Source organism: Zingiber officinale, chromosome 6A (assembly GCF_018446385.1).
Source record: "Zingiber officinale cultivar Zhangliang chromosome 6A, Zo_v1.1, whole genome shotgun sequence".
In the NCBI taxonomy this organism is placed as follows: Eukaryota; Viridiplantae; Streptophyta; class Magnoliopsida; order Zingiberales; family Zingiberaceae; genus Zingiber; species Zingiber officinale.
In genome coordinates, this window is record NC_055997.1 from 73805516 (window position 1) to 73825578 (window position 20063).

Below are 20063 nucleotides of genomic sequence, written 5' to 3' on the forward strand. Positions count from 1 at the left end.
GGCGTACCAGTTTCTTGCCTTCTTCCTTCTCCAACTCCTCTCCTTCAAGCCGGCCGTCTCTTCGTCCGTATTGGAAGATGTATGCAATAACATCTACTACGCGACCATTCCCTGCCTCGCCATAATCGGCGCTGACCCCCGCAGCAAGACCGTCAAGGACATCCGTGATGTGGTGCTTATCGCGCTCGACATCTCCAACGAGAAAGCCGTCAAGATCCAATCGTACGCAAAGAAGCTGCTCGAGAACGCCACCGACGCCAACAGTAAGCTGCGGGCCGAGGCCGCCTACCGTATTTTCACCGATACGATCAAGGGTCTCAAGTTCGTCGAGGAGTCGTTCATCGCCAACTTGCTCCCCGGAGCCAATTCGGTGGCGTTTGTTGCCAGATATTCGGAGCAGTCCGCAAGCAGCGTTATCGATTTGGCGCAGTTCAAGAACGAGTATTTATATGTCTCCTTAGTTCTCTCGGCCTTAATAGGTCACATGCGGTGATTCCTTAGAGTTTTATTTCCTAAAATGAATAAATTTTGAAGAACGATTATGGTTGTCAAAGTCTTAATTAAATCCGGCTCTAGGAACTTTGAAGTGATCATTATTATCTTTGCATGTTCTAAACAATGCTCCTCATTTCAGGGTCTTTCATTTTTATCATAATCATTCTAAACGCAACTTACGATCCATCCCTAGGACTTTCACTATTCATGAAATTTGAAAAAAATGGGAGAGATTGAGATGTTATTGGAGGATGATTATTTAATTTGTTAGAAAAATATGAATGGAAATACGATTTATGAATTATTGGTTCCACGTTAGAAGTTGTGACATTAAGACAAGTATAAAGTACCGGAGGGAATGTACAATTAGGACCCAAATTACATCAATCTAAAAACTTTTATATGATTTTTTTTAATAAAAATATAAATATATATCATCAAAATCTGCACAACTATACAAAAGTAACCATAGAGCCCCTTATGTCATGTCTGACAAACTATCAAATCTAGAACGAAAACCATGATAGCACACATGTACTCACTCGGATACCATCTCTCTTTAACATGTGCTAGTTACCAACTCATCCCCCATACAAGATGTCGGAGATAAGGTATCAATCAGCACCACCCATCATCATGTGTCCCATCTCTGTCCTTATCACTATTGAAACCCAGCATGTATCCTTCAACCGCCTCCTAGCTATAAACTATATCATGTGTCCATGATGAGCCTCCAAGTCATATCTATCAAACTCTTCTTGTGTCATGAGCCTAGGATTGCCCAATGTCACCTCCAAGTCTCACGAAGTCACTGTTTGCTAGTGATCAACTGTCAACAGATTTGATGTGTCTTTATCACAAGCTATTTATTGCGGAGTAGATAAGCCTTTCTGGTGAGCCTATTCACCTTCATAGGCTTTTTTGACAAAGTCCCAGCCATAGACGGATTTGTGATGTCCTTACCGCGAGCCATTTGCTGCGAACTAATTAAATTAACCTTTATAGTGGATCTATTCACTCTCTTGGGGTTTTTATCAAAGTCTCAGCCATAAAACAGATTTGACGTATCTTTACTGAGCTAGCCATTTGCTGCGGACTAGATAGATCATTCCAAAGTGGATCTATTCACCTGTACGTCATCATTATATCATATAATCTCTATCATATATAGTCCTCATACTCTAATATATGACTCCCTCCGCTATGGCCTCCCCTCTCATACATCATCATTATCTCATATAATCTCTCCCATATACAGTCCTCAAACTCTATAGTATGACTCCCTCTGTTGTGATCTCCCCTCTTAACTCTCCTCACTCATCACTCTTCACTACTCACACTACACTCTCTCTAAGATAATTTCTGGTAAAGCTCCATCCACAATGATGGAGTGCCCCTTCATGTTGAATGAAGTCGCACGTGAGAGGGGGATGATCACGTGTTTTCAAAAACTTAATTAATTTTTTTTGGATTTGAAATCAAAGCAAATATGTAGCGGAAAAAATGAAAGTGAAATGCAAGTAAAAGACACGAACGCAAGCGATTTTTACTTGGTTTAGAGTCTTCGGTAACTCCTACTCCAGGACTCAGGTCCCGCGAATCTATCGATGGGTAATCCACTAAATGTCTCTTCCGAAACCACTAGAATAGGAGATCAAGTACAAAAAGATTGGAGAAATGTAACACGCTACACTTCCCGTTTGTAGAAATTAAATGCTATACAAAACTTTAGTTACCAAACAATGTCTGAAGTTTGTCGGTTTAAGCTTGGTGTTTGGTTATCTTCTCGGCAATAGTTGGGCATAGCAGAGCAGTCAAAAAGTCGTTTGAACGCGCAGAAGCTCGTATGTCAATTGTTTTTATAGAGAAGCCCTTATAAGGGTTGTGGAAGGTGTCTTCAAGGACCTTGAAGGCGAATCCATCCTAAGAAATCTGATCCTAACTTTGTTGTACCTTATCTATGATGAGGTCCAAGATCTATCCTATGGAAGGTGCCTTTAACAGCACTGAAGGTGCCTTCCTATTGTTCATAGAAGGCGCCTTCCTTCACATGGAAGGTGCCTCGGGCATTGTTCACCCGAGGCCTTTGTACTCCTTTTGTCCTGCAAAATGTGTTAGTCCAATAATACAAGGTGTACCCTACAAAAATAGAGTTAGCACAATTATAGTAAAGAGTAGTAATTAGATCCAGTCTCCCCGAGATCAGGATCTAGTCAAAGGTCTCGATTTAGGTTTCCAAAATAGACCTAAATAGGATCGACGCCTACTATCCCTTCGAACGGGGACACGTCCTCGCTTGGTCACTCTCTCTAGTGACTTATCTCTACTTACCAGGTGTAGAGTTACCTCCGGAATCACACATCCGGACTTTGGGAATCGTACATCCCGATCTACCGGAATCCCACATCTGGTCTTGAGGACTTGATTCAGAGTTTCTCCGAGTTGGGTCTTGAGGAGCAAGGACAGATAGAGCAGGGTATTCTGGTTACCATGGTTGCTCAGATATCAATCAGGATGAGAATCCGAGAGGTCCAGGTCGGTGATTAGCGCTTTACTATCCATTGGCAGCTAGATAGCTTTCGGACAGCAGACAGAGTTCACCCAATATGATGAGGGTATTACTTATTTCCGAGGTAGATTATACGTACCTCAATCTCACCCGATTTTGGAGGAATTACTTCAGGAGGCTCATCACTCCCGATTTGTTATCCACCCAGGTGGAACTCACATGTATCGAGATTTGAGGCGTTTTCTATTGATGGAACGACATGAAGAAAGACATCGCGGAGTTTGTAGCTAGATGTCTAGTCTGTTAGCTGGTGAAGGCTGAGCACCAGAGACCTGCCGGATTACTTCAGAGGATTCCTATACCGGAGTGGAAATGGAAGCACATCACTATGGATTTTGTGATGGGATTGCTTAGGACACGATGAGGTCATGACGTGATTTGGATAATCGTTGACTGATTAACCAAATCTGTACACTTCTTAGCGATTCAGAAGACTAATTCTCTTGATCAATTGGCAGAGCTGTATTGTCGGGAGATCATCAGATTGCATAGTATTCCCTTGAGCATTATATCGGATAGAAACCCACGGTTCACGTCCCAATTTTAGCAGAGCCTGTAGTAGGCCTTGGGCACACAGCTCCATTTCAGTATAGTATTCCATCCGCAGACAAATGCACAGTCAGAGTGGACCATCTAGACTTTAGAGGACTTGCTGAGGTCTTGCGTTGTGGATTTCGAAGGTAGCTAGGAGGACCATCTACCATTAGTAGAGTTCGCGTACAACAACTATCATTCGGCTATCCAAATGGCACAATTTGAAGCGTTGTATGGTAATCCTTGTCGGACACCCACCCTCTGGGAGGAGGTTGGGGAGGCCTAGCTGCTAGGACCTCATAGAGCTCAGCAGGAGGCAGAGTTGGTCCACACTATTAGATGGAGGATGTCAGAGGTGCAGGACCGCTAGAAGAGTTATGCTGATTAGAGACATAGACCCCGGGCGACCATGTGTTTCTGAGAGTCTCACCCACGAAAGGGGTGAAGAGATCTGGCCTCTGAGGTAAACTAGCTCCATAATACATTAGGTCTTTCCATATCTTAAAGAGGATTGGAGCGGTAGCTTACCGCCTGACGCTACCACTGGCTCTGGCAGGCATTCACGATGTATTTCATGTGTCCATGATGAGGAGATACATATCTAACCTAGAACATGTTCTGTCAGATATATCAGTTCCCATTCAGCATGACATTACCTATGAGGAGATTCCAATACAGATTCTGGACCACAGAGAGTGTCAGCTGTGGAACAAGAATATCTGGCTTGTTAAAGTCGGATGACTGTATCATTTTGACGAGGAGGCTTCCTGTGAACTCGAGGATACGATCCGAGCTCGATACCCGCATCTTTTTACTTGAGGTATGTGGGTTAGAGTTTCATTCAGCATTTATTTGTTTTGCTATTGCTAGTCCTTGCTGTGGGTAAATAACAAAATTTAGGGACCAAATTTTTATTAGTAGGGGAGAATATAAAATATTACAATAAATTAATAATAAAATAATAAGGTTTAATAGATGAATAACCTTAATGAAAATTTTAAAAGTTTTTAAGAATTTTCTGAGAATTTTTCGGAGCTCGTATGATGTTTAATGTAAAATACTCCTCTTTTGGCTATGCCCTAGCTCCCGATTTACCGTCGGCCGAGCTTCTTATCTCCTCCACCCCACACTTGAAGCCCCACCAGCAATTTTCCCCTCTAACATCGTTGTTCCATGCAAACCGTCTTCGGCCAAGAGAGGGAGATCGGAGCTCTAGTTTTGCTGGAGTTGTGTCTCGGGTTCCAGCATTGGATTTCGGTTGTAGTCGGCATCCAAGATGGCTATCTCTTCTACAGAGGTCAGTTCCAAGTTCTCATTTTCAATCCCTTCTTCGCCAACTTCTACAGCAGCTTGACCTAGTTTTTGCTAGAGAGGGTATTGCCGATTCTGAGATTGGGTAAGACATTATGTTTTTGGGTTCCAAATTCGTAGAGATTTGAGTTTCAATTTTAGTAAAGGATGTTGCTAACTAAAATAGATGTTTCTGACAGTAGCCTTGTTGTAGCGTCAGCTACAAATTTCTGGCAGCAAATGCTTTCGGCTGGTATTCCCAGCAAGCTACTCTTTCCAGCCATGAGTCAACAGGGAAGGCTTTATATAGGGATTCTGTAGAGACAGCATCACGACGTGGGATCTATCTAATATGATCTCCATTTTTTAAGGCGGGTACCTTGACTTATCTCTTTTGATATTGTTATTCTGATATGCGTAGTAGGTTATATATAGTAGTAATGGTTGTGTTTATATCTGCCTTGGTATGTCACTACTTGATACTCATAGTATGCCCATATTGTAATCTGTTATGCATGTTTGCTTATGTCCTCTTCATTCTTGCCATGTGTACTTATATAGTGACATACAATGCATTACTGAATACAGGTCTAGTTACTAGATATACTTGTCATGTGTACATAGTTTTATTTCCTGGCATGTGTACTTAGATTCATGATATCAAGATCATTATTATGGACTCGGTTTTCCTTTTGATACACATTATGTGGAAGCTGGTATTTTCAGTAGTTACATGCTTTAGTGTCATGCACTATTCTAGATGATTGCATGCTGACCGATTGTCGGCTCCATTGTTGTTGAGCACATCGCTAGTTACATTATCTGCACACACAACCACTCATGAGTTAATGGTATCTCAATCAGGGTGTGTGCAGTTTGCTCTGTCAGGGCTCCGCTGGTCCGCTCATGGGTAGTGGTGACTGTAACGTGGTAGCGGACATGGATCCCTCCTCTTGACTATGACACAGGGAGATGAGAGCTTAGGCTCCCCCACTATGTTTGGGGTAGGATAAGAGGTGTACTCCGACAGCATCCTGTCCACTCAGTCACTCATGAGTAGTGATGGTAGAGTGCACAGTTGTCATAACTTTACCCACTCGACCTCACCATCGCATGTGAGATGGCTAACTGGCGTCGGGGGTGACCATGTCATTTGCATTATATGCATGGATTGTATTTATTGCTTGTGATTGCTGCATTTTGGATGCTGTATTTTTTGTGGTTGCTTATGATTGACATGCATACAGGAGACATGGTGTATTTGGTATAAGGACCCCTTATATCCGGATAGGAGGTCCTGGTGAGTACAACTCTTCTGTTGTTCAGTTTGCATTTTTTGTTATTATATTAGAGACTGTACTGTATGATTATTACTGATAGTTATATCTTATTATGCATGTCCAATTGATACCCGCTGATTTCATTGAACTCAATCCGTTGTTTTATTCCTATTTCACGTTGAAGCTGTCAGGAGGTTCTAGTCGCTAGTCCCCACTTAGTGTCGAGATGATTTTCTATTTTCAGACTTATGTTTCTTTTTATGTGATATATATACTTGTGATGTGTGTGTCTTGCACTCGTGGATCTTATGTCAAGATTTGGTATGCTGCCTATGTTTTCCGCTGCGATGGTTTTCTGTTGTGGGTGGTGTTTTTCTCAATATGGTGGAGTAGGTTTTATATTAAACTGCGTGATTGTGATTTGTTGTGTAGTCAGTCGGAGGCTGTATTATAATTGCGTGGAATGTTTATTTATTTTATTATATATGTTCCGGTCGTGTTGGCTAAGGATTGAGAGGCCCTGAGGGTCGTGTATTCAGGTTTCAGATTGTTACCGATACAGAGGAAATGTTGTCGAAATTTCACCGACAGAGACTCCCTCGGGGCATGACATGATTGGTGGAGGTCCTTTTAGGTCATTGTTTTATGGGAGAATTATCTTTAACCCTCCTGTATTTTTTATTAAGTAACATTTTTTTTCCTCTTGTATTTAAAAATAACATTTAATCCTCCTTCAATTAAAGTCAAATGTGAAAAATTTTGTAAAAGTTAATAACGTCTTATCTTTTTGATATATTTTTATAATCGTAAGAAGGAAAAAGCATATTGAATTTATTGATAATTTACGTTCACTCCTATTTCCTTTGTTGATATCCGAACTAATTCTAGAAAATTCAATGGCCTAATTGATATTTTTAACATGCGTATGACTGCTAATTTAAAATCAATAAATTGTATATAACCTCTTATCATATATAAAGATTAATACTAAATTATATAAATAAAATAAAATTAAGTAGTTTAAAATGTATATTTTTGTCGTCCTAGCTACATAGTTTTTGAATATAATGTATAATAATTATTTCCGTTGCTTCCCTCTAAACTTAAAATTTTAGATCCGTCGCTGTCTATGATTATATAAGATTCTGTAAAAATAGATGAAAGAATAATTTTCTTTTCTTGCGCGAAGGTAAATTTTTCTTCGTCTTCTTTGAACTCTTTTATTTTCTCATGCATGCACGCGAGCCTCACATCTCAGTTCATTACTGACTTAGCCGTCAAAGAGGGTAAGACCGATAACGCCAACGCTTAGCTGACAAGCTTTGCTTTGCTGGACACCACTAACATTAACCACATATCTGAGCGAGTGACGAAGGATCACTGAATGCTTCTATATATATATATATATATTTTTATTTTTTATATATATTTTTTACTTTGTGTACTAATTATCATTAATTAAAAAGAACCCCGAAGATATATATAATTATTTTCCCCATCAATTTAATATTTTTTCCTTTTAATATTAGTAAAAAAATATTAAAAAGATAAGAATATAATTATCCTTTATAATTTTTTTTTCATATTTGACTTAGTTAAAGAGGGGTTAAGTGTTATTTTTTTTAAAAGCAAGAGGTAAAATAATACTTGATAGAAAATATAGGGTTAAAGATATTTTTCCCTTGCTTTAATAAAAAAATATAATTTATATTTAATGAGAAAAAAAATAAAGGTACAAGAAATTTTGAGGATGTTAATTCTAATTGAAATTAATTTAATTGTTGAAAAAAGAAAATGAAAAATAAACCTTTTCATTAATAATTAGAAACGTACTTATTATTTTGATTAAAATAAAAAATTGATTAATTAATATAATTTATATTTGTTATGACTCGTGTGAGCTACAAGGTGAATAACTCATATTACTCCATAAGTATAATTTTTTTTTTTTTGGGCTTGAGATTTAGGGTTAGGTCGATGAAAAATTAAATGGAAATATTAAAATTTATGGTGTGAATTAATTTTATATATATATATATATATATATATATATATATATAGATATATATATATATATATATATATATATATATATATATATATATATATAGATATATATATATATATATAAATATATTTTCCATTAAGCTACAATATATATAGAGTCCGCCTCGTCAATTAAGTATACTCATCATCCTCCGCGAGCAATTAATACCCGTGTCGAAAGTCCGTACCTGAATTACCATGACACGTTACACCGCCCTTCCTCTCCTCCTCCTCCTCCTCCTCTCCGCCGCCCCCGATCACTCCTCCGCCGCAGTCTCCGACTCGCTGAAAGACGCTTGCGCCAAATTTGTCTACCCTGACTTGTGCCTCAAGGCGCTTGGAGACGACCCCCGCAGCGTGACCGCCGACTTCCACGGCCTCGCCCTCATCTCCCTCGACCTTTCCGTGGCCAGCGCCAACGCTATCAACTCCAGTTACGCCCAGCAACGCCGCGAACCGTCCCTCGACGCCGCCGCCAAGAACTCGCTGGACGGCTGCCTGCTCCTCTACCAGAACAATTTCCCTCTGCTGGATTACGCCCGCAAGTTTCTGGAGGGCGGCCAACCGGGGGTTGGGAGAGAATTATTGGATCAGGCGATGTGGGTGCCTGTAGAATGCGACGGAGGGATCAAGGACGGAAACAAAGCTAACTTGGCAGACCTGATTCTCCTCGCACGGAGGTTCATGGAGCTTCTCGATCCCCAGTAGCTGCCTTAATTAATTATATATGTATTTCTATTTTGATCAGAATAACCATGAGAAGAAGAATGTAATCCTCGATAAGAATTGTCATGATGAAATTTAATGCATCAATTACATTTTGCACCTGCTGAAATTCACCCCAAGGTCAACGCTGGTTTCAATTTTTTTTTTCTCTTTCAATGTATATACATTACTTTTATAATCTCGATCGCAATAATATTTTTCACACAAACTTAAATTAATCTTAATAATACTTTTATTAATTAGTATATACCTTTTTTTTATCTAGCAATTGTAAAATTATTTATAAATCAATTATGTATAATAACTGCATGCGTTATCTTGCATTTATTTACGTGGGCTTACGTATTTTGACAAATACCTTGAATGTTTAGGAAAATAATGACACTGCCATGCATATTAAGCAACTACATTAACTATTTAATTATTATTTCAGATTTTTTTACTTAAAAATAAAAACTAATGTAGTTTTGGATTATTTTCTTTGTTTAATATAATGGTGCATGTCTTTGCATATTTAAAAAATCATCATCCAATTATTTTCTTCTTTAAATGAATTCACAAATAATAAATAACTCTCCAAATAAGGTTACGTTCCGTTAATTTTATAATGGAAAATGTTATTCTTTTTTCCATATTTAACTTAGAGAATCCTTAGATTATCATTAATGCTGACTACAGAAAATAAAAATAATAACTCTTACTAATTATTACTTGCCAATTCATAATTTATTTTAAATATAGAATGTTAAAATAATAATAATAATAATAATAATAATAATAATAATTAAAAGTTTCTTTTATTAAATTACTTGTTGATCCCCGTCCAGAAACTGAGTCGGATGAAGGCGTAGAGCTATCAATTTGGGTTGAGCCCGTCGGGTTGGTCAGCCCGCCAAATAATTTAAGTGGGTTGAGTTGAAATTTTATCAACTCAAGTCCGCCGTGGGCCGACTCGCCTAGGCCCGCGACCCGCGCGGGTCGGCCCGCTCGGGCTTGGGTTGGCCCGCGGGTTGAAAAACACATATAAGATAAGTTTTAGATCAATTTATTATTTTTTTTTGTTATAATTTTGAAATAAAAATAGTACTTTTCATCCAACATAAGTACTCGTTTGTGTTCATTTATATTTAAAATACATGTTTATGTATACATTTAATTGTAGAAAACTTTTTCGAAGTAAAATGTTAAAGATATGAAATATTTTTTAATTTTTTAAAAAATTTTTGATGGGCCCGCGGGTTTGCCCGTCAAACCCGCAACCTGCCTTAGAATGGTTGGGTTGGAAATTTCCCAACACGCCAAGTTGACGGGTTGGCCCGCCCCGCCCCGCTAAATGGTTAGCCCACCACGGGCCGACCCGCCCCGCCACGGGTTGACCCGTCTGACAGCTCTAAGGCGGGCCTTGGTGTACTGGAAGTTGACGAAAAGTCGTTGCGGCGCCTGATCTACCTGGCACCCCTCGAAAAGGTTCTCATGGGCTGCTGACGAAGGAGGATGATTAGGACGATGACACTGAGGCTCTGCGCACACTCAGACGAGCCCACGAGTCGTCAAAGACCAAAAACCAGGGAAAAAAATCCCCGGGCCAGGCCCTCCGACGCTCAAGTCAGATCCTTTTTCCCAAGATAAATACAGAGAAAGTACGAAAAGTAAAGACTAGTGAGAAATGACGAGTGAGCGTACCTGCATAAGGGACAATGCATCCCTTTTTATATTGCAATGGATGTTTCTAGGACCTGGTGGGTGTCAAGGAATGCCGGGTGTCAGGCTTTGTCTGGCAGTGGTCGACACGTGGCCTCCTCCTATGGGCTGGCGGAGGAATCAAGGGGCAAATGAGCCCCAAACGATTAGAATATTCCCTGACATGTGATGATTGTTCTCTGCAGGGCGGTTATCCTTCCTTGGCTCACTTGTTTGTCCTGTAATGCTCGAACGCTGGGCCTGCATTTCGAGATCTGTACTCCTGACCTGCATCGATCCGCTGCTATCCCTGGTTAGTACATTACAACCTGCACATCCGATCTGTGTCCCGACCTGCTTCGATCCGCTGTCATCCATGACATGTACGTCCCGACCTGCACATCAGGTCTGTGTCCCAACCTGCTTCGATCCGCTACTATCCATGACATGTACGTCCCGACCTGCACGTCAGGTCTGTGTCCTGACCTGCTTCGATCCGATGCTATCCATGGCATGTACGTCCTGACCTGCACGTCAGGTCTGTGTCCCGACCTGCTTCGATCTGCTGATATCCATGGCATGTACGTCCCGACCTGCTTCGATCCACTGCTATCCATGCCATGTACGTCCCGACCTGCACGTCAGGTCTGTGTTCCGACCTGCTTCGATCCGCTGCTATCCATGGCATGTACGTCCCGACCTGCACGTCAGGTCTGTGCCCCAACCTGCTTCGATTCGCTGCTATCCGTGGCATATACGTCCCGACCTGTACGTCAGGTCTGTGTCCTGACCTGCCTCGATCCGATGCTATCCATGGCATGTACGTCCTGACCTGCACGTCAGGTCTGTGTCCCGACCTGCTTCGATCCGCTGCTATCTATGACATGTACGTCCCAACCTGCTTCGATCCACTACTATCCATGGCATGTACGTCTCGACCTGTACGTCAGGTCTGTGTCCCGACCTGTTTCGATCCGCTGCTATCCATGGCATGTACGTCCCGACCTGCACGTTAGGTCTGTGTCCCAACCTGCTTCGATCCGCTGCTATCCATGGTATGTACGTCCCGACCTGCACGTCAGGTCTGTGTCCGGACCTGCTTCGATCCGCTGTTATCTATGGCATGTACGTCCCGACCTGCACATCAGGTCTATTTCCCGACCTTATATACATTTCGTCCGAGACCTTTCCTTTTGCGTCTTTATCTGGCCTGTGGGCCCACTTCTTAGCTGTACCTGGTCTGGGGGTCCATCCTTCAACTATAGTCGACCTGTGGGTTCAGTTCTCAGATGTACCTGACCTGTGGGCCCAATTCTTGATCGCCATCGAGGCTAGTTATTATCCGACTTACCTCGTCAGCCGAGACTTTGACCCCGGTCACGCCCCTGGTCACGCTAACTTGACTTCGGACATCCACGTAAGCTTGACTCCTGACCAACCACGGAGGCTGGACTTTTGACCTTCCTGCCTTCCACGTCAGCTAGACTTTTGACCATCCTGACTTCCCTGTCAGCTCGGCTTCTGACCGGCCACTGAGGTTGGACTTCTGACCTCCCTGTCCTCCACATCAGCTTGACTTTTGACCCTCTCATGGTCTTGACTCTTAGCCATATCATCTTACTGCCCCCCCCCCGAACATGCACCGTATCACAAGCTTCCCCCTCAAGTCTAGTCGAAGGAGGCTCTAGTCCGACTGACTAGACCCCAGGCCTTTTGTTACCTGACCTGGTTCCCGCATCCTCTGCCGACCTGTCTTCCATCTGTCTTCTGTAGATTTTCTTGCCATCCTAGGATACAAACAACTCCTTATGTGCGTATGTTGACTCCTCAACTTCTGAGCGTAGTCCTTTCCTATAAATGTTACACTGTCTTCCAAGCGTCGACTCAAGTTCCGAGGATATCCTTTCACCTTCTCCTTCCTTATAAAAGGTCCGAGCATCTAATGCCTCAAACTATTCTCTTGCTAATACGACGTCTTGTCTCTATGGAACCTACAACGGAATCTGGCGAACTTGCCTCTTTACTTCGACAAACTTCCCATCTGCCGGAGTTATCGGCTCAGAAAAAGGAAGCCTCGCTTTAGCAAATTGCCGCTCTGACGGAGCTACTGGCTCAAAAAGATGAACTCTTACTGGAGATGACTGTAAGCAGAGATCTTCAAGCATCCCTTACGCATGAAATGGAAAGCCATTGGCTAACCGCCAAATCCAGAACCCCGGCTGAAACTGCCTCAAGCTAAAAGCACAATCGGACTTCCAAAGCCAGGTGCACTATATTATTTATTTGAAGATGAAGCATGAGGATGAGGTAGCTCTTCTAAAGAGGGATGGATCAAAGATGAGACTATTGGGCAACTAAAGCGCGCCATTGATCTTATCAAGGAAGATCTAACAAAAGCCCAAGCTCATATAGCTAGAAAGAATCAAGCCTCCGGCTCTGGTAGCCATGCAAACCCTTAAGAAATGTATCTCTGATTTTATCGGAATAAAGCCTGTTTTCCACATTCTACTTATGGTGTGGCCCTCCACCCTATTGCTCGGATGTCGTTATGTTTTTATAGAACACCTGTGTTTCTCTAATATTTCTATCAAAAATAGCAAAAACAATAAAGATAACTTGCTTACCCTATCTTCTTCTTACCTCATAACATATGAGCCTTTGGCCGACATGAATAAGACACTTGAGAGTGTGCCTTTGTCTTGAGAATGTACTGCATTTTGAGTCAGTGAATATAAGGAGTACCGACCAAGAAAATCATAGCACCGACCGAAAAGGTCGTTGGGCGTGAGAGCCTTGCTAACTTATAACTCGCACTGGGGCGAGAGTCTGGGATAGCCGACCGGGAAGGTCGTTGGGCGTGAGAGCCTTGCTCACTTATAACTCGCACTGGGACGAGAGTCTGGGACAATCGACCTGGAAGGTCGTTGGGCGTGAGAGTCTTGCTCACTTATAACTCGCACTAGGGCGAGAGTCTGGGACAACCGACCGGGAAGGTCGTTGGGCGTGAGAGTCTTGCTCACTTATAACTCACACTGGGGCGAGAGTCTGGGACAACCGACTTGGAAGGTCATTGGGCGTGAGAGCCTTGCTCACTTATAACTCGTACTGGGGCGAGAGTCTGGGACAGCTGACCTGGAAGGTCGTTGGGCGTGAGAGCCTTGCTCACTTATAACTCGCACTGGGGCGAGAGTTTGGGACAGCCGACCGGGAAGGTCGTTGGGCGTGAGAGCCTTGCTCACTTATAACTCGCACTGGGGCGAGAGTCTGGGACAGCCGACCTGGAAGGTCGTTGGGCGTGAGAGTCTTGCTCACTTATAACTCGCACTGGGGCGAAAGTCTGGGACAGCCGACCTAGAAGGTTGTTGGGCATGAGAGCCTTGCTCACTTATAACTCGCATTGGGGCGAGAGTCTAGGACAGCCGACTTGGAAGGTCGTTGGGCGTGAGAGCCTTGCTCACTTATAACTCGCACTGGGGCGAGAGTCTGGAACAGCCGACTGGGAAATCTTATGAAAACTCGATCGGAGATAGATGTTGCCAACCTAGGGTTGATTTTCTGACCAGGATAGATATTGCCGACCTGGGGGTGATTTCCCGACCAGGGACTATTTGAAGGGACCGCTTCTACTTCATCTGCAGGCAAAAGATACATAGTATCAGATGTATTGCGAAGATAGAAATATTAAAATCTCACTCAGCCTGTGGAGAGGATGTCTCGTGGCCTCACCCCTTTCAAATTTCTTTCCCGCCACTTTTCTTCGTCGTTTCTCGAGAAAATCGCGTGGTAAGCGTTTCCGTACACCCACTTTACCTCATGATTTCCTTATCACGTCCATCATTAATACGCTTCATCGGGGATCGACACCTGTCCCACGCCTTTATTGCTTACGTCGTATGACGCTGCCGATGCCACTCCTTTTTGTACACGACCTCCTAGAAGAGCATGTCGTTCTGTGATTGGACGGCTTTGGGCACTTTACCCAAAAATATACTCGACACATCTTTCGATATTCCCTAGGAAAACCCTCTTTATAAGCCCTAAAGGCAGTCCGGCGTCGTTGCCTTGAGCGTTTCGACTGCCTTCGTCTCCTTGCTGCTTCGCCATCTCTGGTGTCTCGGCCCTTCCCTTTCTAGACTCTTCGCGCCTGGTGCTCTTCCTCTTCTCGACTGACCTCCTCTCCATCCTCCTTCACCTTGATAATGGCTGACGGTAAGGCCACCCATTGGTATTCGTGCTTTATTTTTGACATAGATGAACATGACCTGTCTGTGATTCACTCTGACTTGCGACTTAGTGATGCCTATGAACTTCGAGTTCTTACACCCCATGAACACCCCACGAACCCTCCTGAGGGCTTCATGACTATTTTTAGAGACCATCTTTTAGGAGGCCTTCGGTTTCCTATTCCTCCATTTATCTCTTCCCTGAGCTGCTACTTTGACATCTGCTCCTCTCAATTTGCTCCCAATTTTTTTAGAGCTGTATGTGGCATAGTCATTCTGTGTCGCATATACCAAATTCCCTTAATCGTTCAACTATTTCATCATTTCTACTCTTTCAAACGCTCGGAACCGGGAGTGTTTATGGTACAGGCTAGGCCTGACTATAAGTTCTTTTCTGACATGCCCTATTCCAACAAGGGGTGGAAGTCACGCTTCTTCTTTATTAGATTACCTACATCCTCACCCCTGGTCGAGCCGACCCCTTGGCACCCTGATATTCCCTCCAACCTTCTTGTACATCACCATTAGCCTTCCTGCGACGCCGCTTCAGAAAAACTTCAGGGCGTGAGCGTTCGCTTGTCCTTATTATTATTGGAAGGCTTTTTATATTTGTTCAGGCTCAGCCCAGTTCAGGCGGAGATAGGGGCTCCGTTAGGTAAGACCCCGTTTTCCTCTTTGCTATTCTTCGCTAACTGAGGTATCTCTCTTTCCCTTTGCAGAGGCTGCCATGCTTCGGGCTTACTCTTCAGACATAAAACGCCAGTCTTTCACCGTTCTGAAAGCTATAAGTGCGGAGCTTAAGCAGGGCTTAGCGGCTTCTTCCCAGTCTGCCCCTTCTGTCTCGCAGTCTACTCCTGCCCCACAGTCCGCTCCATCTGTGCCGACCCAAGAGGAAGCTTCCTTAGCTCTTCCCCCGGATGTGGCCCCTGTAGAAGACCTGACCACTATAGAACAGGTCGAGAAAGAGCGAGCCACGTCTCCTCCGCCTGCCAAGTGTCTATGGCTCTAGCGCAAGAGAAAGAGGGTTACTCCAGTGACCCAGTCGTCACCTCCACCACTTCCTTCTGTCCGTTGATCATCAACCGCCTCTCAATCTTCGGAGGCTAAGACTGTAACTCCCTACCGGGAGACAGCTATGGGGCCAGAGGTTCCCATTCTATTGCCACAAACATCAGCCCCCACACTCGGTCAGGATTTATTTCCCGAACAGGCTATTCTTCCCGCTCAGGGCTTATCTCCCAGGCAGCTACCCCTTCCCTTTCCCTTAACTGACCAGCCAGGGAGTTCTGCAACTCTATCCGCCTCCCTTCCGTTAGCTGCTCCGGTCTCCACATCTAGATCCAGGAGGAAAATCTCCAAGAAATATGCTTTCACTGTCTCCTGGCACCTGCCTTCTTCCACCGAGTCCGATGCTGCCAGAGGGACTGCCGAAGAGGCACCTCCCCCTGTTGCCCTGGTTGAACTGCAGGGCGATTTAGCGGCATCTTGGCGATCAGACAATCGGAAGTTTTGGAAGAACCCTTCGATGGAGGGGCTGGATCAAGCTTCTTGCCAGATAGTTTCCATAAGTTTTCTTATATCTTCGTATATCAAGGCTCCTCAGCTGGAATCTCTTATAATCTTTCTTCCTATACCTAACGCAGGCCTGTTCCGCCAATCTGAGTGTCATTCAATACGCCTCTCGCTTGCAGAAGGAGAATGAAGTGTTAAAGGCTCGTCTCCAGGAGTTGGAGCTGCCGCTAACTCCCCGCGATCCCCTCAACCCGACCCCCGGGGACTTAGCGAGTTATCTCCGATTGATTGGGGAGTCTACAGAGTCCGTCCGCAACATTTCCCATGCAGCTTTTGACAAAATCAAGACCTTGGAAGTGACTCTGAGGACAAGCGAGTCCAAACTGACCTCTGAGGCGGAGGGGTGTCGCTCGCTGGTAGTTGAGCTGGATGAAAAGGACGCTAAGCTGACCACATTATCCTCCGATCTGAAGAGTCTGCAAGAAACCCAGGAGACTCTTCAGAAGAATTTGTCAGATGTTCAGGGTCAGTTGACCTCCAGTGCTGACCGGGAGAAGACCATTCAAGGCCAGTGGGAGGCCAGTCAAGCGACCCTCAAATCAATACAGGCCGATCTCCTGAAGGCTCAAGAGAATGCTTCCCAAAGCCAACAAGATTTGACTTTGGCCAGAGCTGATGCGGAGAAGGCCCGGGCAGAGCTGACAGATTATCAGGTGGGAGAAATAGGTCGTCTTAGAGCCTACAGGCGAGCTTACATAACCTCTCCCTTATTCTTGAGGAAGATTGGCAGTCTGGTGAATCTTATGCTGTGTTACGGCGCGGCCGGCGGGGCACGTCAGATGTTTGAGCAGAATCTGCTTCGCGCAGCCCCCTCCGAAGATTTCTTAGACACAGGTCGCATGATGAACGAGATTCCGGACGGGTTGCTTCCTTCCTTCAAGGATGATGGCGATTTATTCCTCCTGCCTGAGCCTCCTGCTGACGCTGCTCCTTGCCCCCCTGAGCCTCCTGCTGACAATGATCCTTAATGTGGCACCATATACTACACTTTAATGTAAAAAAGGAAGTTGTCAAACTTTCTCTTTGCTTGTAATTTCAGACTTGTCTTTACTTTGACCTATTTAACCTTCTGGTGATATGACCGTTGGCTTTTGATTTTTTCTTATAGTATATTAACCTTATCATAGTAGGTTTGCCTTCTTATCAGTTGTCTTGTACATTTCCCGACCGAAACAATCCGTCACCCTGCGAATGTGTGATTTGACCTTCTAGTTTGTCTTATTTGACCCCGGTCGGGTTTCCTTTTTATCCGGACCTGCTTTCCTTGTTCTCTCTGCTGACCTCCGTGGCTCAGCCATACCTCCCGATCTGTTCTTTCCACCGTAATCCAGGTTAAACTAAGTCCAGAGTGGGAACTCAAGGGTTAAGAGCAGGCCAAGCATCGTAACACGTTTTAGTACGATTGTCTTTTCTCAAAACCCCTCCCCTAGTACTTCGCGCCAACACTTTCCCCAATATACCCTTGGGCATTATTTCCGAAGAAGATCCATCGACCCTCTTTGTTCCCGCCAATTATTGTGAATCGATGGATGATATCTGACTAAATTACCCCTCCGCCTAGTGACTATAAATACTTTCCCCTCTCTTCTTCTTGCCACCTTTTTCTCAACTTCTCCTTTTTCCCCCCTGAGTCCGCCGCTGCTCCCGAATCTTTGCTTTTGCGTTGATAACTTCTAGCTTGATCTTTTCTCTTTTTGCTTCTTTTCTCATGGAATCCTCCTCCTATCCTCTTCTCTAGCGGCGATACTCTTTCCTGGTTCATCCACTTTTGATGAAATAAATCGGGATGATCTGCAATATACCTATGGAGTTGGGGATAATGCACATGTGATCATCCCCACCGGCATACATTGATTTTCTGCTCCTCCTGAGGGATATTGTACCTTCTTTAAAAAACAATTCGTGGTCGGCCTTCGTCTTCCTCTTCACCCCTTCTTTTCTGAGGTGTGCCGCCACTTCAAAATCCCCTTGGGACAATTGACACCTAACTCAATAAGGATTCTCTGTGGATTCGTAGTACTTTGCGATGTCTGCGAGCTCTCCTGGTCTTCCCCTCTATTCCATTGCTTTTTCACCCTTCGACACCAAGAAGAAGGCGCATTCCGATTCCAACCTCGTCTTCAAACTGCGTTTTTCTCACCTTTGCCACCTTCTGAGCCGAATTGGAGGAACAAATTTTTCTTCATTCGATTTCCCCATGAGGTAGACTGGCCCCTGTGATGGCAATCATCACCTCCTCCAAGCTCGCCCCTGGGGGATTTCCATCTGGATACCTCCTATATAGAAGCTTCTTCTCGCCTGGCAGGATGGCAGCTTAACTTGACGCGTTTACTATCTAAGGAATTACTTGCCTATTTTCGTCTAAGTCATCTTACTCCTGAAACGCCTCATTCTTTGGGTAAGCTTTTCCTTCAGTTCTGTCACAATCTTCATAAGCGTTTTGTTTCTCCTACCGTAGCTGACCCCTCACTTTATCTTGTACAGCCGATGTCTTAACTCTTGCTTCAGAGGTTCAGCCTCTTCCTCTAAGTGACATGGAAATAATGAGGCGTTGTCAAGTTATTTTACAAAGAAGATCCCTCCCTTACTCGTCTTCGACCTCTGTCGGTGGGGCTTCCCCTGCAAATCCTCGACCCTGTCCTCGACGCAGAGGATCTTCTAGTGTTAGACCTACCTCCTTTGCTCGTCCCACTCGTCCTCGGACTGCACGCTCATCCTGGTCGGCCGCCCCTGTTCGTCCCCGAGCTACACGTCCACCTCGACCTTCTGCCCTTGTTCGTCCCCAGGCCTCGCCCACAGCTTGGCCCTTCACCCCGACACCTCTCTAATCAGTCCCTCCTTCCCCAACTACGTATGTTCCTAGTCACGGCCTCGGTCGAAGAGCCAACGTGCCTTACGCCAGCCCTGCCTTTAGGGAAGCTTCTCAAGCAGCTCGACGGGCTCGTTCTACGAATGATTGTGCGGATCGAGATGCCCCCTCTTCTCCTCGACGCAGGGCTCGGCTACCATCTGAAGACTCGGACTCAGATGACTAGCCTCTGGCTTAGAGACATCGCCGTAGGGCCCCCGACCCTGTGCCAGACTCAGGCCCTACCATTATCCCCTTTTCTTCACCCCCTATTGCAACTGCCTCTCCTCCTTTGCCTCCTATAGCGACCCCGCCTCCTGCCCCTACTGTCCCAGGCCAGGCAGTCGTTCCCCCTGCTCCGCCCGAGGTTCAGGTCGAGCCTCCAACAGCTCCACCTTCCACTTTACAACAACATCAGAGCACTGAAGTCGACTCTTCGCATCGCCCTTCGACAGCTCCTTCACCGCCAGAGCCATCTCAGGTGTCCCCTTCAGCTCCTTCTGGGTCAGCTGTCGGGCCCTCACAACCTCCACCACCTGTTCCTCACTTTTATCGTACCACTGCTCCCTCTGAGATTGGGCTACAGCCACGGCATGATGTTCCCACCAACTTCTTGATAATGAAGGGTCGTTTGGCCACCTTGTGGAGAGAGAGCATGCATCAGATGGAACTCCTGCTGCCCCCTGCCCAGATGGAGAGATTTTTAGAATTATATATCAAGGTAAACCTCCATGATCACTTCGGCTATTATCTTCCCCCCTCTTATTAGATATTTCTTTCATGTCTTAGGCCTGTGCAGA